The sequence below is a fragment of the Haliotis rufescens genome, unplaced genomic scaffold (genome assembly GCF_023055435.1).
Source record: "Haliotis rufescens isolate VD_foot unplaced genomic scaffold, xgHalRufe1.0.p SCAF_28, whole genome shotgun sequence".
NCBI classification, from domain to species: domain Eukaryota; kingdom Metazoa; phylum Mollusca; class Gastropoda; order Lepetellida; family Haliotidae; genus Haliotis; species Haliotis rufescens.
The window spans coordinates 1,084,307-1,108,612 of NW_025963979.1; the positions used below are offsets into that span (position 1 = coordinate 1,084,307).

Consider the following 24,306-nt stretch of genomic DNA (forward strand, 5'->3'; position numbering starts at 1 on the left):
ATGCAAGATCTACATCATGAAACAGTAAAAAGCAGTTAACAATGATCGTGTGTACTTTCATTCAAGGACCTTCACCTCAGAGAAATTACCAAATATGTACAACAAATATGTTGAAGTTTGACATCACTACCAGTGACCGAATTTTACAAAATGTCGTGTTGACTGTCAACAGTGCGCGGTTTTTACGAGGGGACTTAACGTGGATTCAGGGTTCGTATATACATAAATGTGACATGTTAGTAATCAGAATCATTCTGACAATCTGTGCACTGTTTTTTGTTGTATTTTTCATTGAAACCAACGTAAATAGTCAGAAATTCTGATAAATACCGTAGTCGTTGTGCGTGATTTTGCGTCAGTTATGGCATCACACAGGACGGGAACTTCGACAAGTTCTGTTGAAAATATCAAATTATTGCAATGTATATATGCTTAATTCCCTAATTCTTCCTACGATTCTCTTCCCGTGTATATTCTGAAAATGCAGATCTAGAGCCAATGTACTCAACGAATAGACGAATGGCTTTGTTTACATTTCCGACAAGTGCAGTTTTTTCAGCGTTCATTTTCACACCTCATTTATTTTGCTTCATTACATCTAGACAATTTGTATTGGTGACAAAGACCATTTGGCATTTGATTCTAAAATGTATGAGGAATTCAAGGATGTAGGTATCGCAGCTGAAATATACGTGATGGTATTTGTGTCTCATTACCGGTGTACGTTAATTACCAAAATCACAATCACCATAGCAACAACAGAACGTTCAATGTTGACGCCTCCCAACCGAGTAAGTACGAGGTGTTAAATAAAACGATAGGTTTACAATATCGATAAATACTATGTGTGTGTCTATTTCCGGGATTTTATCGAGTATTTGCATCTTGGAAATTTTCATTCGAGCCCCTCAAGCTATTGCTTTCGGGTCTCGAGATGAATTTCCAAGATGCAAATACTCGATAAAATCCCGGAAATAGACACACACATAGTATTTATCTTCTAATTAATAACCCTGACTACTCAGCTTTAAATAGCGATGACTGGCTGACTGCTTATGTTAGGCTGGGCAGGACTCGGCTGATGACATGTATTTAGACAAATGATACTAGAAGTGTATATTTATCACAATGGCGAGAAGCACATCAAGATGTAAATTCATACGCATGGGCCAATCATAAATTTGTGGAAAGAGCTGTATGTCGGATTTTTGTGGAATCCATTCCATTGCAATTAGAAAAGGGCATATTAATTATTCGTGTTCTGTATGTGGGATTGGGGTCAAAGGTAGTTACTGTTTATGAAAGAAACACGGTGCTGACAAGAAACAATTTCAAATTATTTATGAGAGGAAAAAGGCTTACCGAAATGAGATAAATAGATTGGGTAGAATTCAAACTAATTAGAGATTAGTTCACATGTATTTATATATCACAATGACTTATGTTGTCAGAGAGCTGAAAGCTTTGGCAAAGCAACATGGTCTACATGGATATTCTCGAATGAGAAAAGCTGAATTGATTGATTTACTCGGTTTGGAATACAAAAAAACCCAGACTGTTAGAGAACTCAAAGGTCAAGTGAAGAACAGTGGGCTGAGAGGTTATTCTCTAATGAGAAAAGCTGAATTGATCGATTTACTAGATAATAATCAACCCGATGATGTTGATAAAAATAATCAACCAGTTGATGAGTTAAAATTTGTACCCACAACCGGCGTTGGTTAATATCTAAGAGGTTGGAAGATGGATATTAATTCCAACATGGATGTTAATGATGTTAAGCCCATCGTATTGAGCAAAATTAACGAGGAATTAGATGATTTAAATAGTATAAAATACCAGCTGACGGTTAAAATGTCATTGAGTAAAAGTAACGCAGACGATAGCACTGAATATACCGAACCTTACTTCAGGGGCAACCAAGAAGTTATACCGGTAACCGAATCTGAGTCTATAAGCTCATCATTAGATGCATCAATTCAACGGATACAAGAAACTTTAGTACGCTGGACTTATAGAGGTTCCGGTTGGGGTGTCGATAAAATAGATAGTTTATATTTAGATATAGCAAATTTTATGCCTTTCAAAGGTGGATCTTATATAGATTTACCCCCGTATTATAAAAAGAAAAAAGCCATGATTAATGTACGTCCGTGATTAATGTAAAAAATAAAGGCGATGACTGTTTCAGAATGATGATAAGATCTGCATTGTCCCGTAGACAAAAATCCGGATAGATCTTCTAGCTATCCCCAAAATGATGGACTCAACTTTGATGGTGTAGACGAACCTACACCAATCTCACAAACTGATAAGGCGGAAAAGCAAAATAATTTAGCTATAAATGTTTTCGGACATTCTTCTTAAGGAATTATTGTACACAGGATAATCTCCGCTCCAGAACATATTCCCAGAATCAGTTCATTTCTGATCAAAAAGATGGAAAATATCATTATACGTGGATAAAGAGTTTAAGCAGACTATTATGTGATCAAACAACCCATAAGGAAAAGAAATATTTCTGTGAAAGATGCCTGCATGGGTACAGCAGACAAGATCTATTAGAAGCGCATAAAGAAGACTGCAGAGGTGTTGGACAGACTGCTATTAGGATTGATATGCCTAAAGAGGGGAAAAATATATTAAAATTTGAACATTATTGTAATCAAATGCCAGTACCGTACGTAATTTACGCAGATTTTGAAGCACTTGTCAAACCTATAGAAAATACCGAACACAATACTGATTGTTATTTTACGTACAAAACTCAAGAACATATTCCTTGTGGGTTTGGATATATAGTTGTAAGGTATGATGGGAAAACAAACCTGCCCATGATTTACAGAGGTCCCGATGCAGCAGGAAAGTTCCTAGAATATCTACAAAACGAAGAGAGAATAATAAGGGAAAATGTATCGTGTAAGAAACCCATGTGTATGACGAGGGATGATTGGAGGGCCTATAAGAAGTCAACCAGTTGTCATGTTTCTAATAAACCTCTGAATGGGGATTCTGTAAGAGATTATTGCCACGTCAAGGGTAATTATCGGGGAGCCACGCATAACAAGTGTAACTTGAAACTTAAAATGAATTCTCAAACAATACCTATCCCCGTTGTGTTTCACAACCTTAGAATATGATTCACATCTCATTATGCAAGCTATCTCAAAGACCGATAGTGGCTTAACGTGTATTCCTAACAATATGGAAAAATATAAATCAGTCTCGTTGACTAAAACTATACATTATAGGGACAAGGATGGGAAAGCCAGAATAAGCAAAGTAATGGGCTTAGATTCATAGACTCCGTACAGTTTCTGTTATTTTTCCTGGACAATTTAGCTTATGCGAACAATCCCGATGACTTTGCAATAACAAATCAATATACTGATCGGTTAACACGGGATTTGTTGCTGAGAAAAGGTGTATATCCTTACGAATATATGGATGATTGGTCTAGATTTGACGAAACTAGTAGTATAGGTAATGATGGTTCTGGACCACTTCCACTGGAGCCAGATTCATATACCTATACTGCTACTACAGGGGGGATTTTTTATGTCAAAATGATTATGTGATTTAACGATAGTCATGAGTTGTATTAAACGAAACATCAATATTAATTAATAATGGATAAAATTTACTATAGCCCACGAGGATATTGGAAAGGTGTAGGAGCAATAAAAAAATTAGCCACCACGGCTAAGGTATCTAAAGATGTGGCCAAGGATTGGTTAAAGAAACAAGCGATGTGGCAGATATATTTACCGGCACCGCGTTATATACCGAGGAAGAAGTTTGATATTTTTACAACGAATGAAGTTCATCAGGCTGACCTCTTGTTTCTTCCCCACGATAAGGTAAAACGCAAAACGTATAAATACGCTTTAACCGTAGTGGATGTGGCTAGTCGATACAAAGAGGCTGAGCCATTAACCTCGAAAGAATCAACAGAGGTAGCTAATGCACTGAGTCGCATATATAAACGCGGACCACTAAAATGGCCTAAGCTATTTCAAGTAGATCCCGGTCGCGAGTTTATGGGATCGGTAACTAAACTGTTAACAAAGAACGATGTCAAAATCGTCCGTGGTGAAAGAGAGGCCCACTGCAGTCAAGCTATCGTCGAAAGATTTAACAGGACATTAGCGGAACGTTTGTTTGGCTATCAGTATGGGATCGAAATGAAATCGGAGCGATTGAGATCAACCGAATGGGTGACACGATTATCAGCCGTTGTATCAGCGCTGAATAATGAAGTGACGAGATTAATAGGGAAGAAACCATCCCATGCTATTAAAATGAAATCCGTGACTTCCGAATCTTCAGCACCGAGGAGAGGCAAAGAACGAAAACTTCCGGATAGAGTAAGGGTAAGATATTTATACCAGCCCGGTGAACTCGAAGGAGGCCTACGTCGCGCAACCGATCCCATATGGTCCCTTAAGACGTATAACATTAGTCGATTGGTTACGAAAGAAGGAGAGCCTATTCTTTATTATCTTCAAGATGGACCGGGTAGGGCATTTGTACGAGAAGAGTTGTTCATAGTTCCCGACGGTACGGTATTACCACCATAACCATAAGCATAGGTATTTACACCATCATTATCAATCCATCTCTTTGTATCTAAGGGGGATAATGATGTCTTGTTCATTCTTAATCCATATATCCTATGATCGTAACTTCTTAAAGAGTTCATCTCGTGTTTGAACGTTCTACCGTTGAATAATGATTCTTTATACTGTTTGTGTTTGATATGCTTTTTTACAACATACTTCTTAACGCCCTTAGCTTTTCTTATCTCTCCGTTATCGGACTTCTTTATAGAATACATCTTAGGTCTTAATCCTACATACTCCGCTATAGGGGTCCCAGCACATTCATCCTTCATCTTACCTAACACCTTTTTATTTACTACGCTGTGCAGTGGATTATCTTTTGGGTAATCGCTCGTGTCGTACATATCTATTTTTTCTGCCATATCTTTATACACATCCTCGGTTTGTATTTCCATCAACAAAGAATCTGTGTTGGTATATAAAACCTCACATCTATCACCGTATTGCTTCTTAAGTTCGTTGTAATAAAAGTCATACATTAAGTGTTTTGACAAGTCGAGAATACTCATACCGACGTACACCGGTCTGTTGAATTTTATATTACTCTTCTTCATATGCAACGCGGCTAAGTCGTTATCAAATATCTTGCTTCTGTTAAAAGCCGGACTGGCTATAAGTTTCCTGAGTCTTTCTTCCTCATTAGATCTGACTAATTTAACATCAACACGCTTCCTTAGATTCTCCATAGTTTTACCAAATACCGAGTTATTCATGAGCTTATACAGATTCTTTTCGAAATCGCTGGTAGCTATCTTTCTTAAATCTGTGTTCAACCTTATATAGGGCTCCATCCAAGGGCTTTGATCGAACTTTAGAACTCTGTGTATTTTCTTAAGTTTCATACCTAACGATAGATACAACTGGAGATTTCTGTAGTGAACTATATATTTTGTCTTATCCATCAAATTTGGTACGAGTTTTTTTACGTTAGCTAACCTACTATTACCCATCAAGGAGCGTTGATATTCCGACATCCAATCTTTATTAACCATTAATCTTTCGGGAGCTAGCGGATAACTGTTATGGTCTTTATGTAACGAACTTGGATATTCCAAGTCAACTTCTAGTATGTACCCTTTATTCACATCATTCACATTGATATTAATAACATTGATATTATCGATATCATCGACCCATTCAAAACCACCCGTGGGTAAAGGTTGCCTCATAGCCCATCCGTACAAATTGTTAGCGTCGAGATATAATATGTGGGTGTCGGGTTTACTGGGATCGTATCCTTCCACTAATTTATTATTAGCCTTAGAATACCTTTTAGCTGCCATCGATATACCACCTCTTAATCCTTTCTCAATAAACAAGTGCATATCGTAATCTGTTAGTAATTTTAGTTCTACGCCGGTCTTCTTCAACAATGCATCCCACGATAGTCCGGGACTGGAATAGTACCATGCCGGGTCCAAGCCGTATTGTTTGAAACACGTCTTTCTAAATATCTCGAAGATATCGGCGAGTAACAGTACATCGGTTTTTAAGTACAGATCGTGATAATCGCCTAAATTCTTACAACCTAATTTATCCCAGACCGTCAGAGCGTGTTCATAATCGGCATCTGTTATTCTAGATTCTGTTAAGTTACTATAGAATGATTCGAGGGGTGGTAATTCAGTTTCTTCGAATCTAGACCAATCATCCATATATTCGTAAGGATATACACCTTTTCTCAGCAACAAATGACGAGTTATCTTATCGGTATATTGATTTGTTATCGCGAAGTCATCGGGATTGTTCGCATTAGCTAAATTGTCCAGGGAAGATAACAGAAACTGTACGGAGTCTATGAATCTAAGCCCATTACTTTGCTTTGTTCTAGATTTCCCATCCTTGTCCCTATAATGTATAGGTTTAGTCAACGAGAACGATATGTATTTTTCCATATTATTAGGAATGCACGTTAAACCGCCGTCGGTCTTCGAGATAGCTTGCATAATGAGATGTGAATCGTATCCCCTAAGGTTATGAAACACAACGGGGATGGGTATTGTTTGAGAGTTCATTTTTAGTTTCAAGTTACACTCGTTATGAGCGGCTCCCCGATAATTACCCGTGACGTGACAATGATCTCTTACGGAATCCCCATCCAGGGGTTTATTACAAACGTGACAACTCGTTGACTTCTTATGGACCCTCCAATCATCCCTCGTCATACGCATGGGTATCTTACACGATAATTTTTCCCTGATTATTCTCTCTTCATTTTGTAGATATTCTAGGAACTTTCCCGCTGCATCGGGACCTCTGTAAATCACGGGCGGGTTTGTTTTCCCATCATACCTTACAACTATATATCCAAACCCACAAGGAATATGTTCTTGAGTTTTGTACGTAAAACTATTATCAGTATTGCTATGGTTGGTATTTTCTATGGGTTTGATAAGCGCTTCGAAGTCGGCGTAAATTATGTACGGTACTGGCATTTGATTACAATAATGTTCAAATTTTAATATATTTTTTCCTTCTTTAGGCATATCGATCCTGATAGCATTCTGTCCAACACCTCTACAGTCTTCTTTATGCGCTTCTAATAGATCTTGTCTGCTGTACCCATGCAGGCATCTTTCACAGAAATATTTCTTTCTAGCATGTTTTGTTTGATCGTATAGTAGCCTGTTTAAACTCTTTATCCACGTATAATGATATTTACCATCTTTTTCGATCAGAAATGAATTGATTCTGGGGATATTTTCCGGAGCGGAGCTTATCCTGTGTACAACAATTCCTTTAGAATGTCCAAAAACATTTATAGCTAAATTATTTTGCTTTTCCACCTTATCAATTTGTGATATTGGTGTAGGTTCGTCTATACCATCGAAGTTGAGTCCATCGTTTTGAGGATAGCTAGAAGGTCTATCCGGATGCTTGTCTACGGGGAACAATGCAGATCTTATCATCATTCTTAAACAGTCATCGGATTTATTTTTTACGTTAATTATGGCTTTTTTCTTCTTATAATACGGAGGTAAATCCATATAAGATCCACCTTTGAAGGGCATATAATTCGCTATATCTAAATATAAACTATCGATTTTATCAACACCCCAACCCGAACCTCTATTAGTCCAGCGTTCTAAAGTTTCCTGTATTCTCTGAATTGATGTATCTAATGATGAGTTTATAGCATCGGATTCGGTTATAACTTCTTGATTGCTTCGGAAATATGGTTCGGTATATTCGGTGCTATCGTCTGTGTTACTTTTACTCAATGTCATTTTAATCGTCAGCTGGTATTTTATACTATGTAAATCATCTAATTCCTCGTTAATTTTACTCGATATGATGGGCTTAATATCATTAACATCCATGTTGGAATTAATATCCATCTTCCAACCTCTTAGATATTTACCAACGCCGGCGGATGTGGGTACAAATATTAATTCTTGATGTTCATTATCATCATCATTATCATTATCAACATTATCAATATCATCAACATTATCATTAGGTTGATTATTATCTAGTAAAGCGATCAATTCAGCTCTTCTCATTCGAGAATAACCTCTCAGCCCACTGTTTCTCGCTCGAACTTTGAGTTCTCTAACAGTCTCGGGTCTGTTGTATTCCAAACCGAGTAAATCCATCAATTCAGCTTTTCTCATACGAGAATATCCACGCAGTCCACTTTGCTTTGCCATAGCTTTTAATTCTCTGACAAAAACCATTGTGGTTGAATGGTATATACAAAATGATTCATTTGTCTAAATGGTTGTTTTTCATATATAAATACGTATTCTCCCCAACCTATTCCTCTCATTGATGTAATCTCTCTTCCTAGCATAAATAATCTGCTTCCTGAACTTATCAGCACCGTGACTCTTACATAAACTGTAACTACATTTGACTCCAATCCCACATACAGAACAAACGTAATTTTTAAAACCCTTTCTGATGTTATAAGCGTGAGTGCCACAGTAAATACCCACCGATGGCTTCTGACATTGAATCGATTTCCCCATGAGTGTATATTTGCATAGATTCATGGTGGTTATACACATATCATATCATTTGTCTAAAAGGTAAAACACATCTACACTATTGATTAGGCAGTCAGCCAACGCTATTTATAGATCGCTCATAGCCACAGCTGTCACTCTGACTTATGCATGGTATAGCTGAAAATCAATACAGAAGTCAATCCAATAATAATAAATGTCATCTCTCGGTTTTTTTGAGCCTCTGACGGTGTATAAAACTGACTCATTGTTGGTCTCAGTATTGGGTCTAGTTTTTTCCCATAAACGAGGAAGTATTCGTGCATGGCAGATTCGACATCCTTAAACGTTTGAATTGAATGTCCTTCCTTCATCAGTTGTTCATGAATAAAGTCTAATCTCTTCATTCTCTGCTGTGTATATTGTAACTGGGCTGCTTGGTATTGTTCTAAAGCTTCGTTATGTCGTTTACGCTCCTCTTCAACTTCTTTAGCGTTTGATTCCCTCATACTGGAAAATAAAAAATTACTCCCCGAAAAAGCTAGAGCATTAACAACAGCTCCACCGACCATCATCGCAATTGATGCCATATGTATAATAATATAAAATATTCAAACGTTTAATTACTTCATTATGTCTTCCGGGATAAGTCCTTGTTTGATGAGCATATCCTTCGTTGCCATAGCTAATCCAATATCAAGAATGGCCATTCCGATGTCATATCCATTAAAATCTAGCTTGGGAGGTGTGGCTTTAGTAATCATTTTAGCCATACGGGCATAGCCAATGGCCAAGCCGGTGACCACCGCTGAATGATACGTCGCGTTTACCAACATTTTACCGTCTGTAGCTGGAGTAGTCATGCTTCTTATAGCATTATATGGGGACTAACCTCTAATTGAACTTGTTGTTGCGGCGGGGGTGACGTTTTCTCTTCTCCGGACTTATAAAAGAACCATACAACCGCTATACCAGCAACTCCTACTAGTGCCCATGTTTTAATCGGATTTGAATTATTTATTAATTTCGCTTTCCTCGCCAGCCCTCCCTTTCTTCCTGCAGCTATTTTTAAAGGATTCTTAGTAACTCTGGGTTTCTAATTCACATGTGGTGCATTCACATTCACTGGTGGTGGTTCCTCATTCACTTGTTGTGTGTTCACTTGTTGTTCCGCAATCTGTTGTGGTTCCTCGTTCACAATCTGTTGTGGTGTCACCTGTGTCTCCATTTATATTATTAAGTGGGCACGTATGTTTAAATTGACAATACCTAGCCGTTATTAAAGCTGTGGTGAACGGAGCTAAGTACATTCCGAATCTATGATAAAACTCACAGCTCACTGAGCTTATAGCGTGTTCAATGAATGGGTCTTTCTCGAGAGATTCGCATAAATACAGGCGATGTTCTGCCGGGATGGGGAGAAACGTACTAGCTACGGCTGTGTATAGTTGTAATATAGAAGACCCTATCGTTTTAGTCATGGTAGCTCCCAGTCTAGACTCGTAACGAGCGTACAGTTTTTTAATCTCTTCGTCGGTCATGTTATCAATTTTTTCGATGGTATAATTTTCTCCCAAATATTGGGAACATTTTCCACCGGCTACCAAAGCGGCAAGTCTTTCTCTATGTTTATCTAAAGATTTATCAGCATTTTGATCTGCATCAGATTCTTTGAGCATTTGTTCGATGAGTTTGTCGCATTCCATAATGTAATACCTAAGGAGATATTTAAGTCTAACATAATATAATATGACATATCCAATACAACCCGTAATAATGAACTGTTGTGAAAGAATGAGGATTTCGAACCACATTTTATGTAATATTAACCGCTAATGTTCAATTTGCTATAATTTTGCTACATTTTTGCTACATTCTGCTATAATTTTGCTACATTTTGCTATAATTTGCTACAATTTGCTAAGCAATTGCATAAGCAGCTGGTTGATCGGTTTTTAATACGAGTTTACAGTGCTTCGTTGCCGCTAACACTTTTCTGACTTTGTCTCGTTCGCCCTTGGTATAAATGACATCATTTTCGCGTAAACATTCCTCGAATGAATCTCGATCTTTGCAATGAAAAAGCGCTACCCATTTCGTCTGCTCTCTGAGATCTTTCAGTACAGAGTTGTATTTTTGAGTAAGTACCCAAACGCTATGTTGAGTATGCCGTCCGGAGAATGCTAAATACGAAAGCATATCTTTCTTTTTTGTGAGTTCTTTACTCGCGCTGCAGTCGTCTATTACGAAAAGGGTCGATTCTCCTTTGTATTTTTCGTGACATACTCGGAGGCAGTCTTGTAAACGATCGCCCGGATCGACTCTGTGTACCCCGTCGTCATTCATTACCCAATCTCTCGATAGGTATGTTTTATTAACGCTTATAGTCGGGCACAGAATAATGATATGATCGAAAACGTCCCGATAATGGCTTTCTAAAATATCTAGAATAAAGGCTGTTTTTCCGCAGCCCGTTTGCCCGCATATGATAGCGCAGTGCGGATCTTTAGGTAAAAGATTATCAATAGATTGCTTGCACGAATCTCCCATTCTGTATATTAAGTTGCGCATCCATAATCACGTACAAATATATGTTTAATTTACCAGCCGCTTCCTGGAGCTTCGTTATCTGTATGGTGGCACCCTCGCTAGCATTTTCTATTCTCCTCCCACTGCCGTGTAATTGGTCATCGTCCGTTGTTCGCATGTCGAGCCATAGCGCGTACTTCGTGGTGAGGTATTCACCCATCGATACACTCCCGAGAGACAGATCTTTCACAACCGCGTTAACTTCCGGAGAACGTTTTATAGAAGGAAGTTTTTTAATCTCATCCCACTGGTGATACGCTAGCATTCCTTGGCTATATAGTTGATTAGGAACGCCCTCGATAGTCAATTCTACTTTTGTAATCTTGGGATTGTAGAACTTCTCGGTATTTCTTTTAAACGCATCTGAGGGGTCCTCGAACAACATTAAAATACCCTTCAGCGACCTCGTGGGAACGTTTAGATTGATATTCCACATCGTATCTTTTTTGTCCCTCGTGATCTTTCGGTGTCGCAGCACGCGATCGTACAAAATGGCTAAACTTCCGGTATACTGGTTACGAATTTGTCTGGCTAATTCGGGATCCGTTATCATATCGTACTCCAGAGAGATATTATCAATTGAATAGCTAGCATCATCATTAGCAGATCTGATTACTCTACCGTAGTCATTAAAAGTGAGTTCGTATTCTAACCTATCGCCTAGGGATGCTTGATAAAAGGGCATGTGGGAATCTAGTAATTCAAAGTCTAAGGGAACATAGAATCTGTTACCTAATGCGTCGGCAACGGCCTTATCTTTTTCGTTGGTATCAACACCATTTTCAGCACCCACGCGCAGTCTCAATGTGTTCTTATTACAAATACCTTGGTACTGTAAGTTTTCCCGCTCTTTATCCGTTCTCCAGAGATCCATGTAGCAATAGTATACATCACTATCGTCGATACTCAAAACCTCATTACCGCTAATTTTAATGGCGATTTTCTTAACGATAGCACGACCTATGTTCTGAACGGGCTCCCTGTTAACGTCTGTAGAAGTCAAACTAATCGTAAACGCTAGTCGGACAGTTCCCGGAACTAACACATCATGTGCGCCGAGATTAGGAAAGCGAACCAGAAGCGTTTGATTCTGATCTATGGTACTAGGGTTATTAGTTATAGTTACAGATTGACGAATTGCCTTGACCCCTAATGGATCTCGAAGTCTACGTTGTGGGTTTAACTTGCGTCCGTATTGCGAAGACATTGTTTATATTGAAATTATGTACCCTATGTTTAATATAAAAATGACTGATCTTGATATTAATAACTATGATCTAAGTACCTATGATGATCTGAATCCAATCGAAGAGGGTACTGATGAAACCAACTTTGGTGGTACGAATCTTAACGATGAACTTTTACAATCGTCCGTCAATGATTATTACGATGCATTAAAAGATGATACCCCAATAGGTCGTGACTATTCAAAGTTTGAGATAGATAGTAAAGGAATATTGCGACTGCGTGACTCTCCGGATATTGATCTTATGCATTCTCGTACTCGTAAGCCCCTAGCCTTGTCTACGATAGCTGCTAAACACGGCATCAGCACTGTTCGTGATAAATTAGGTTTTGTGGACTACCGACGACTTTCCGCGAAGACTACTAAGGTTCTTCGAACCGTGCGTGATGAACTCGTTAATACAGATGATTTGGAAGCAGCCTCTAACGTGGCCTCGAACGGACTCGGAGAAATCTTAGATACCTATTACGATAATTCCACGGTCAGTGTATCACCATATTCGGAGTTCAGTATTAGGGAATTACGAGGTCTTGACAAGGCAATGCGAACAATGCGGGGAGAACTCATCAATAATACAGCCAAGATATCCGAAATCGACAAGCATATAGCTAAAGAGAAAACAAAACTCGAACAGGCGGTCGATGAGTTCAGTAGACGCCGGGTAGCAGAAAGATTGCGTAGCTTAGAAGACGAAAGATCGGCCCGCCTCGAAGCAGCTTCCAGTAATAGAAAGGCACTTCGTTCGCAAATCAGTCGTATTCGAGAAACTATCGATCAAGTCCTCAACGATGACACTACACTGGCCGATAAAATTAAAACATTGTTCAGAGAACAGGGAATAACCATTGCCAGTATTTTAACCGCGTTGGGATTTATTATATCGACTTTGACTCTCTCGTTAACAGGTGGCAGTACAGGTGGAGGTTCACCGCCCAGCAATAAAAATGGTATAAAAGAGTGGATAAAAAAGCATTTAAAAGCATTAGGTTCAGCACTGGGAAAGCTCGCTGAGAAAGCCGCAGCCGCACTTCCCGGTATAATAGGGAGTGTTGTTTCCTGGCTATTGAATTTATTAGCTAAGACCACCACTTGGCTTAGTCAAAACTTGTGGGGGCTGATCGTAGCAATTGCAGGGCTGCTGTACGTGTTCGCTAAGAACTATTTAACCACCAAATCATGAGTAAACCAACCGAGACTCCACCCACTACAAGCGCTGTTTTTTCATCGATATGTTGTTGATTTTTAGCCTCAATATGCGGTGGTACTTGAGCATTAGTAGATGGTTGATCGATAGTTGGTGTTTGCGGCTTGACTATTCCCTTTTCGCCCGTGATCGTTTGCGTTATTAATTCAACGTTAATATCTGAATTTATACCTGGTTTTTGTTGATCGGTAGCGATAACAATTTTATTATTATAACCTATCACTTGACCGATCTTAAGTTCCATATTACTCGGAGACATGTATAGTCCCGGCGCATAAACGAAGTCCACTTTGGATTGAGCGTACTGTAATGCATCTTGAAAACGCTTTATAGACGATGGTATGTCAACTGGTGAATTAATGGCGTCCTCCACGTTTGAGACAAACTGTTTTTGCGCATCAAACGCCGTCCCAGTACCGATAATGGACGTTCGTGTTTGCGATTGTGCTCCGAGAATTGCCCATACATAAGTTCTTATCGATTCATTAACTCTTTCAAATCCTGGGTTAGTAAAATTATTTTCCGTTTTATCATTAAGAAATTCATTCCAAGCATCTGTTGTATCGTTTGGATGCACAAACTTTGTTATAAGATAAGGAATGCCACTCTCAAAGTTCATACGATCTGCTCTAAACTGTTTATCCGAGAGAGCAAAGCCTGAAGGGATCACACCCGCTTTAATTAAATAATCGCTTTTATCTTTAATAGTTCTTTGTCCATTGTACGGAATACCTAGACCATGGCTAGGTCCACTAATGCGCCAATCTTTACTCGTAGAAACATTAAATTCATTACAAATACGTTCGAAGTCCCTCTTATTATAATGATTATTTGCATGATTCCATGCTGGATCCATCGGTAATGGAGCACTAATTTCTTTAAGTATACGTCTAATCTGATAGTACACGTGAAATAATATAACAGACTTATATAGTTTAAATCCTGGGGCATTAACAGATACGCCACATCCCGTTGTGGCACACCATACGGCAAAGTTTAACTGATTCTGCCAAAATTGCATCGGACGGTTAAACCAATCGTCCACCATTGTATCGTTAGTTGCCGTGAAACTGTATTTTTCAAAGATATCGTGGAATTTAACGGTAAACTCAGCACCGGAGGCAGTTACCATAATCGATTGATTAGTAATGTGAGTCGATTTCATATTTAAGTTATGATATAGTATCATTGTATATTTAATATGTATGTTACACTCCCGGGAATAACAAATGGTCAGTCTATTGAACTGCTTCATACTATCGATAACTCGGATGGACAACTCGAAGTAGCTCTATGTGATGTAACGTATTACCCACTGTGGACCAATATAAGTGCTGCGAGAGGTAATAATAGGATAGATATATTAGATGACCAAGATAGAATTAATAATATTATTACTATACTTGATGGGTATTACAGCATAAGCTCACTCAATGATGAAATTTTTAAGTCTTATGGAATGAGTCTCACACAAAATGAGGCGACTGGGACAGTGAAATTCGACGCTGGAGAAAATAATGTAAAGATTTACGAGAACTTATCAGATACACTTGGATTTGTACGCAGTTATATAATATTCCACAAGGGATCATTACAGGGAGCTGAATTACCCGATTTAGTTCCCTATAAAGAGTTGTTCATCCATCTTGATCAAATAAGCACGACAGATAATATTCAACAAGAAAGTCCTTCAACTCTGCTAAGAAGTGTTCCAGTTAAAAATGAAAAATATAACAGTGGTAGAACGGAATCTTTCTCGTTATTACAATATAAAAAAAAAAGTGTGGTATTATTTCAGACCTCAAAATTTCTGTATTAGATGTAAAACATCAACCTGTACATATAGGATACTTAAGTGTAACACTCCATATTAAAAATAATGGTTAATTCCATATTTAAGTTATGATATAGTATCATTGTATATTTGATATGTATGTTACACTCCTGGGAATAACAAATGGTCAGTCTATTCAACTGCTTCGTACTATCGATAACTCGGATGGACAACTCGAAGTCGCACTATGCGATGTAACATATTACCCACTGTGGACCAATATAAGTGCTGCGAAAATTAATAATAGGATACATATATTAGATGAAGATGCTCCTGACAAATACATTACTATACCTGATGGGTATTACAGCGTATGCTCACTCAATGATGAAATTTTTAAGCCTAATGGAATTAGTCTCTCACAAAATGAATCGAATGGGATGCTGAAAATCGACACTGGAGAAAATGGTGTAATTCTTATCCCATACTTAGGAATTACACTTGGATTTGAGCTTAAAATTATAAGTTCTAACGAAACACAACATGGAAATACATTGCCCGATTTAGTTCCCTATAAAGAGTTGTGCATCCATCTTGATCAAATAAGCACGACAGATAATATTCAACAAGAAAGTCCTTCAACTCTGCTCAGAAGTGTTCCAGTGAAAAATGAAAAATATAATAGCGGTAGAACGGAATCTTTCTCATCATTACAATATAAAAAATTGAAGCGTGGTATTATTTCAGACCTCAAAATTTCTGTATTAGATGTAAAACACCAACCTGTACATATAGGATACTTAAGTGTAACACTCAATATTAAAAATAATGGTTGATGCATCAGGCCCTGGAACGCTCAGACAATGTAATACAATTGCGCTTTCCGATCTCGGAGACACGGAAGGATTTGATAAACCCGGTGACAATGGTAAGTTATACGCTTTACACTTACACGATAATGTATACAAGCGGAAAGAAGTCACATTCACGGGTAATCTAGGAGATTTAAGCGATGTCGACGTTAGTAGACTCCTTAAAAACACTTCGTACAATATTACTCGCAACGATGATAATAAATGGACTATGGTCGAAGCAAACATCGAGTGGCTACTGAATATCGTCATTACCCCACCTTATGTGATGATGGGTAAGGGACATAATTTAACTAAGATAATAAATAGTGGCATCGTACTCGCGGCTTATATCCCGTCAAAACGAAAAAGTGTGTTGGTTACTCCCCTGCCAGAAAACCCAGGTCATATGTTATATAGTCGTCCGTCCTTAAAAAACATTAGTTTAAATTTGGTTACTGAATTCGAAGATATTAAAGTTAACCTGAGTGCAATACCTAATATTTCTACGCTTATTATTGAAGTCTTGTTCGGAGATGCACCGGTAGATGCCTTCGAAATATTACCAGGTCTATCGATTAAATGGTTCAAGAATCACGAGCGTCAACGTTGCAGTATTATTCATATCGGAGCATCGCCCGTTGCAACCCTCGAGGGGGTCCAAATTATTAAAAGTGGTAGTATTTCTCTTTCTAAGATATTATTGCCATATAATATACATTTAATAAGGTTGATGTATAGTCTCAAAACATTTAAGCAAGACCAATTAAAGACTATTATATGATCGTTATATACACTATGAGTTTATATCCGGCGCTCAATGAAGCATTTGAAAAGATGGAAACTGTTGATGGATTTCGATTACATCAAATAAGCGACATAAAACATCGAATAGGGAAGGATAGGGAGTTGAGACTTGGATTGTATAAAAAGTATCGCAAAGCCGTGAATGCTCTGGACGGAGTTGACACCGCTCTTGTAGTATCTGGCATGGGACTCAGTGTAGCGGGTATCGGTTTACTATCAACTATAATCGCCGCGCCTATCGTGCTAGGCATGGAAATAGCCGCTGGAGTCTCGGGACTGGCAGGAATAGCGATAAAATTCATTTCTCGTCGGTTACAAAAGAAAGCATTAAAACACGATAGTATTCGGATACTCGCCGAAGCAAAGTTGAACAGCATCGAGGATCATATTTCGACAGCAATGGCCGATTGTAAGATATCCGAGGATGAGTTTCGTTTAGTGCTGTCGGAGCTTAACAAATACAATAAAATGAAGCAGGAGATTCGATCAAAATCTCGTAAGACCAGTGGTATTAGCGAAGACGAGAAAAAAAAGTTCATAGAAGAGGGGAGGCAACAAGCTCGTCAATTATTCCGTGCCAAAACCAAAGAACTGGTTGGAGATTAAAAATAGATTGCTTACTATCGTTTGATCACATTTAGACAATTGCTTACATAAATATATAATAATGGAGAAAGCTATTAAATGGAAAGAATTACCACAAGGTTTTTATTATATCAGTGATGTCAAACCAACCAAATACGGTTATCAATTGTTTCTTATCAATTTACAAAAAGAGTGTAGTTATAGTCTGGTCTCCTAGTAAAATTAACGAAGAACTTAATAAAAATGTTGAATATCGCTTTATCGATAAAAATAATAAAGAATATTTTTATTACCATTTAGGCTCATCTAAAGCAATGATTGGCCCCAGGTATTGGTGAGCTAGAGCCAATTTAACTTAATCTCATGACTATCATTAAATCGCATCATCATTTTGACATAAAAAATCCCCCCTGTAGTAGCAGTATAGGTATATGAATCTGGCTCCAGTGGAAGTGGTCCAGAACCATCATTACCTATACTACTAAACTAAATTAACACCCCTTGAAACATTCCATAGTAACTTAACAGAATCTAAAATAACCGATGCCGATTATGAACACGCTCTGACGGTCTGGGATAAATTAGGTTGTAAGAATTTAGGCGATTATCACGATCTGTACTTAAAAACCGATGGACTGTTACTTGCCGATATATTAGAGATATTTAGAAAGACATGTTTAAAACAATACGGCTTGGGCCCGGCATGGCACTATTCTAGTCCCGTCTATCGTGGGATGCATTGTTGAAGGAAACCGGTGTAGAACTAAAATTACTCGCATTACAATATGCGATGGTTTATTGAGAAAGGATTAAGAGGTGGTATATCGATGGTAGCGAAAAGGTATTCTAAGGCTAATAATAAATTAGTGGAAGGATATGATCCGAGTAAACCCGACACGCACATATTATATCTCGACGCCAACAATTTGTATGGATGGGCTCTGAGTTAACCCTTACCCACGGGCGGGTTTGAGTGGGTCGATGTGAATGATATCGATGTGGATGATATCCCCACAGATTCCGATAAAGAGTACATACTAGAATGTGAGTTGGAATATCCAAATTTGTTACATAAAGACCATAACAGTTATCCGCTAGCTCCTGAAAGATTAATGGTGAATAAAGATTGGATGTCGGAATATCAACACTACTTGATGGGTAACACTAGGTTAGCTAACGTAAAAAAACTCGTACCAAATTTGACGGATAAGACAAAATATATAGTTCACTACAGAAATCTCCAGTTATATCTATCGTTAGGTATGAAACTAAAGAAAATACGAAGAGTTCTAAAGTTTGATCAAAGCCCTTGGATGGAGCCCTACATAAGGCTGAACACAGATTTAAGAAAGATGGCTACCAGCAATTTCAAAAAGAAACTATATAAGCTCATGAATAACTCAGTATTTGGTAAAACTCTGGAGAATCTAAGGAAGCGTTTAGATGTTAAATTAGTCAGATCTAATGAGGAAGAAAGACTCAAGAAACTTATAGCCAGTCCGGCTTTTAACAGAAGCAAGATATTTGATAATGACTTAGGCGCACTACATATGCATAAAAGTAATATAAATTCAACAGACCGGTGTACGTTGGTATGAGTATTCTTGACTTGTCAAAACACTTAATGTATGACTTTTATTACAACGAACTTAAGAAGCAGTACAATGATAGATGCGAGGTGTTATATACCAACACAGATTCTTTGTTGATGGAAATACAAACCGAGGATGTGTATAAAGATATGGCAGAATAAATCGATATGTACGACATGAGCGATTACCCAAAAGATAATCCACTGCACAGCGTAGTAAATAAAAAGGTGTTAGGTAAGATGAAGGATGAATGTGCTGGGACCCCTATAGCGGAGTATGTCGGATTAAGACCTAAGATGTATTCTATAAAGAAGTCCGATAATAGAGATAAGAAAAGCTAAGGGTGTTAAGAAGTATGTGGTAAAAAAGCATATTAAACACGAACAGTATAAAGAAGCATTATTCAATGGTAGAACGTTCAAACATGAGATGAACTCTTTAAGAAGTTACAATCACAGGATATATGGATTAAGAATGAACTAGACATCATTATCCCCCTTAGATACAAAGAGATGGATTGATAATAATGGTGTAACAACCTACGCTTATGGCTATGGTGGTAGTACTGTATCGTTGGGAACTATGAGCAACTCTTCTCGTACAAATGCCCTGCCCGGTCCATCTTTAAGATAATAAAGAATAGGGTCTCCTTCTTTCGTAACCAGTCAACTAATGTTATATATCTTAAGAGACCAAATCGGATCGGTTGTGCAACGTAGGCCTCCTTCGAGTTCACCGGGCTGGTATAAATATCTTAAGCTTACTCTATCCGGAAGTTATTGTTCTTTGCCTCTCCTCGGTGCTGAAGATTCAGAAGTCACAGATTTCATTTTAATCGCATCGGATGGTTTCTTCCCAATTAATCTCGTTACTTCATTATTCAGCGCTGATACAACAGCTGATAAACGTGTCACCCATTCAGTTGATCTTTATCGTTCCGATTTCATTTCAATCCCATACTGATAGCCAAACAAACGTTCCGCTAATGTCCAGTTAAATCTTTCAATGATAGCTTGACTACGGTGGGCCTCTTTTTCACCACGCCTGATTTTGACATCGTGCTTTGTTAACAGTTTAGTTACTGATCCCATAAACTCGCAACCAGGATCTACTTGAAATAGCTAGGCCATTTTAGTGGTCCCTGTTTATATAAACAACTTAGTGCATTAGCTAGCTGTTGAATCTTTCGAGGTTAATGGCTCAGCCTCTTTGTATCGACTAGCCACATCCGCTATGTTTAAAGCATATTTATACGTTTTGCGTCTTACCTTATTGTGGGGAAGAAACAAGAGGTCAGCCTGATGAACTTCATTCGTTATATATACTTCCTCGGTATATAACGCGGTGCTTGTAAGTATATGTGCCACATTTGCTTGTTTCTTTAACCAGTCCTTGGCCATATCTTTAGATACCTTAGCCGCAGTGGCTAATTTTTGTATTGCTTCTATACCTTTCCAATATCCTCGTGGGCTATAGTAAATTTTATTCATTATTAATTAATATTGATGTTTCTTTAAATACGACTCATGACGATCGTTGAATCGCATCATCATTTTTGCATAAAAAAATCCCTCTCTAGTAGTGGTATAGGTATATAGATATGGCTCCAGTGTAAGTGAGCTAGAATCCCCATTACCTATACTACTCTGCCTGACCTTGGGTCACCGTCTGTGGACTCCCTACCCCTTTTAAACTGTAGAGACAAACGGCAAACTGTGGAATAGTCATGAGCATCCTTACCCATCACTTTACACATGTGATCATGGATTTCCTTTGCTTTGCATCCCTATTTGTTACGGAACTTTATTACAGCGCATTGTTCATGTTTGAGAGAATCCATGTTTGTGACCACCCTTAGGTGAATGAATTGCTGACCGTAGACTATCTATAGTCTGTTTTAGATTATGTACATAGAGAATAGGAGATTACTCCACAAACACTAAGACAAAGACTATCTATAGTCTGTTTTAGATTATGTACATAGAGAATAGGAGATTACTCCACAAACAGGCCGTGAAGTCCTTTAGCATTAACTTGGCCAACATGTTGTTTACAATAGCAGTGTCACTTGAAGCAAAATTCAAATGGGATTAGGGCTGATTATGTATCAAACTGTGCAACTGATACGTATGATGATATCTTGCTCCCTATCCGATATGTATCTCAATACTTGCATGAGCTCTTATCTGTGTTGCGTAAGCCCTCTTTTTTATAGGCAGGCTGGCCAAGTACCTGGCACAATGACGATTTACAGGTGGCAGTGTCAAGCATGGAGCAAAGGAAGAAAACATTTACTTTTTGGTGTAACAGTTATTAAAGTGATGCAAGAATTAATATTTTTAACTTAGTTTGCAACTGTGATCGATACTTGTATCAAGAAGTAAAACATCAAGATGCACTGATACATTGGTGTATCTTACCAGTAGCCTCTGTTTGTGTATCAAATTTGTTGTTTAGTTGCTCATGTAGCATAAAGTCGACTGAACACAGTTACTGAGGTTTTTTCAGTGCACTGAGTTGTGATCTTGAATTAAAATTACAGGGTGCTTACTACAAATTACTTAAAATTTATCAGATTTGCTTTTCTATTTATTTTCAGTTACTTATAGATTAAATACATATCTCTGTGTAAAATTTGGAAATTATCATTAATAAAGACATAGTTATTTAGATTAGTTTGTAAACATGGTCAGACTGGAGCCGTGCAGCCGTGGTGACATGGCCATATAGTCAAGAAATAGTTTACACTCACTCCACTCTCATCTCTTCAGCTCAAGCAGCCTGTACTGATCCCCTTTCCAGTCCAAGCCTTGAACTTGTTATCGCAACAGAGGTATGTATGTAATCTATAAGTAACTAAAATTATACATGCATGTGCTTTGTTAAGCGTATGTATGTAGGCTAATGTTTTTATTTGGATACGAAAAAACGCCAATGAATTGTGACACATGAGTACTTCAAATGACTGTTAGCATAGTTGGGATGGCTTTTGTTGGTGAGACATTTTCTGTCCTGTATATGTCAATCTTGCATCCTTCATTTGTAAGACGATAAGCATTTATATTTTACCTTTTCCTGACTGATACTAATTGTTTACCTTGTCTCATTTCAAAAAGGTAGTAGAAACTTCTGATGCTGTGTTCCCGGAGAACAGAAAGCCAACTGCACCCCTGAGCCGTGCAGAGGCACCAGAAGCACGTGACCAAGCTGGTACCTCTTCACTTTGTCATTTTCACGCCAACAGAGTAGTTGGGAAAAAATTTCTGTTCTCTGTAAACCAAGCCATCCTATCAAAATTGTCCGATTTTTTAACTTATCCTGCATTACTTCTTGACAGAAAGAATAGCTGTTGCTGAAGAAGAAGTTGTTCCAACTGGTTGTGTGGCTAATCCCATCAAGTGACCACGAAGTGATGATGTCACATATCATCACATTACTGCTGTCACTCAGAGAGAACAAACACCTGTTTTGAGCTCTCAGCTTTATCAATTACAATCCTTTGCTTGTTATTATTACACTATTGTTTTATGTGAACTGTATCCTTCCTATGGTTTGTGTCTTTATATATTACATATATATTTTACTTATCCTGCTTTATTCCTTAATACATTTACTGCTTGTTCTTGACAGAGAGAAAGAGTTGTGTGAAGATCCTGCTTGAAGAAGTTGTTTCAACTAGCTGAGAGGCCAATCCGATCACACAGCTCCCACGTGACCAAGGAAGTGTGACGTCATGGCTCTTCACATTACTGCTGTCACTGACAGAAGGAAGACCTGTTTTTGATCTGAGTCATAAAACTTGTGCAGGTCGCCCTGACATCGATCTGTTCGCCACCAGTTGAGTAGTACCAGTACACATGGGCATACTTGGACATTGACGCATGACTCCTATTCACCAGGCAGTTCATCTAAGCCCTCGGTCAGAGGTTGTTCTACACATTGGAATAGAAGTCGCTCACCATCTAGACACACACGTCAACATCGTTCTGATTCGTTGGACTATTCTAATGGTGAAGAGGGAGGTTCCTCGACAGAATGGAATTTTCATTCGGTCTGGCACAAGTTCTTGATTGGGTAGCGGACCGCCTCATTTCAGTGCCTTCCCCGGGTAACAGGGTGGATAAAAAAGATACTATATGGACACATCCTACGTCGATTCTGGTCGACCCTATGATGACCGAAATGATAAGATCTTTGGATGAGGACTTTTCCAGGCTGACACTTACGCCGTCATTTAAGCCACTCAAGTTTAGGAAGGATAATTTCCTATCCATGGTTTGGAGGCAGCAGACCAAGCACATAGTTTGGATCAGGATATACAGAGAATGGCAGGCCCGCAAGGCCTACTACTCTTAAGGTTCAGGATACCAGAGTTGCGTTTATTGAAATGGAAATTCAAAGGGTATTAAAACCTAAAACCGGGAAATCAGGATCTGTCAGAGGATAACCCTAACCTACTAGATCATCTCCAAACTATAGTTGATTTTCAACAGCGTCAGATTGACCACATGAGAAATCACCTTAAAGCTGCGTTGGCAGAATAACTGTCACACAGAGGCTTGGCTATTTATCCCTATCTACTTGGGATTCAGAGTTTAAGTGCAGGTTGTTATGTCAACCTTGGTCTTCCACGTCTCTGTTCAATGAACAGATTAAGGACACGCACGCCAAAGTTTCCAGTTATGCTAGGGATGAGACGTCACTAAAGGCTTTGGAGCACGTTTCTCACAGTTTATCCCAGCAATCAGGCAAGTCAGGCACTTACAGGCCTTGACGTGAGTCTATCAAGGAAGGCCAGGCGCAGGATCCCTTTCGTGGGAAAGGGCGTGGCAGAGGGAAACCTCAAGGTTCTTATCAATCCTGGCGTGGTACATACCACAGTAGGGAAAGTGATAAGAGGGGTAAACACTGAGGTGTTGGAAAGTCACGACTGGGATCTCCCGCCCCCAGTTGTCCCAATTGTCGATACCCCTGTAGGTGGGAGACTGGATCGATTTTGGAAGAACTTGAGCATCCTTGAGGACGATTACGTTCTCAAGGTACTACGTCACGGTTACCTTCTGTACACAGAGGTGGTTCAACAGTTGAC

General features: G+C 38.5%; 1 protein-coding gene across 2 annotated transcripts in view; it reads left to right on the forward strand.

Moving 5' to 3' along the window:
* Nucleotides 1-24,306, forward strand: part of LOC124117562 (RNA polymerase I-specific transcription initiation factor RRN3-like) — a 331,792-nt gene that overhangs the window by 14,192 nt on the left and 293,294 nt on the right. Inside the window, exon 2 of one of the 2 annotated variants that reach the window (XM_046479504.2) lies at nucleotides 21,989-22,050. The exons of the other annotated variant lie outside the window; for it this stretch is intronic. The gene's annotated coding sequence lies outside the window, so the exon portion shown is untranslated. The remainder of the gene's footprint in view (nucleotides 1-21,988; nucleotides 22,051-24,306) is intronic. 2 annotated transcript variants of the gene reach the window in all.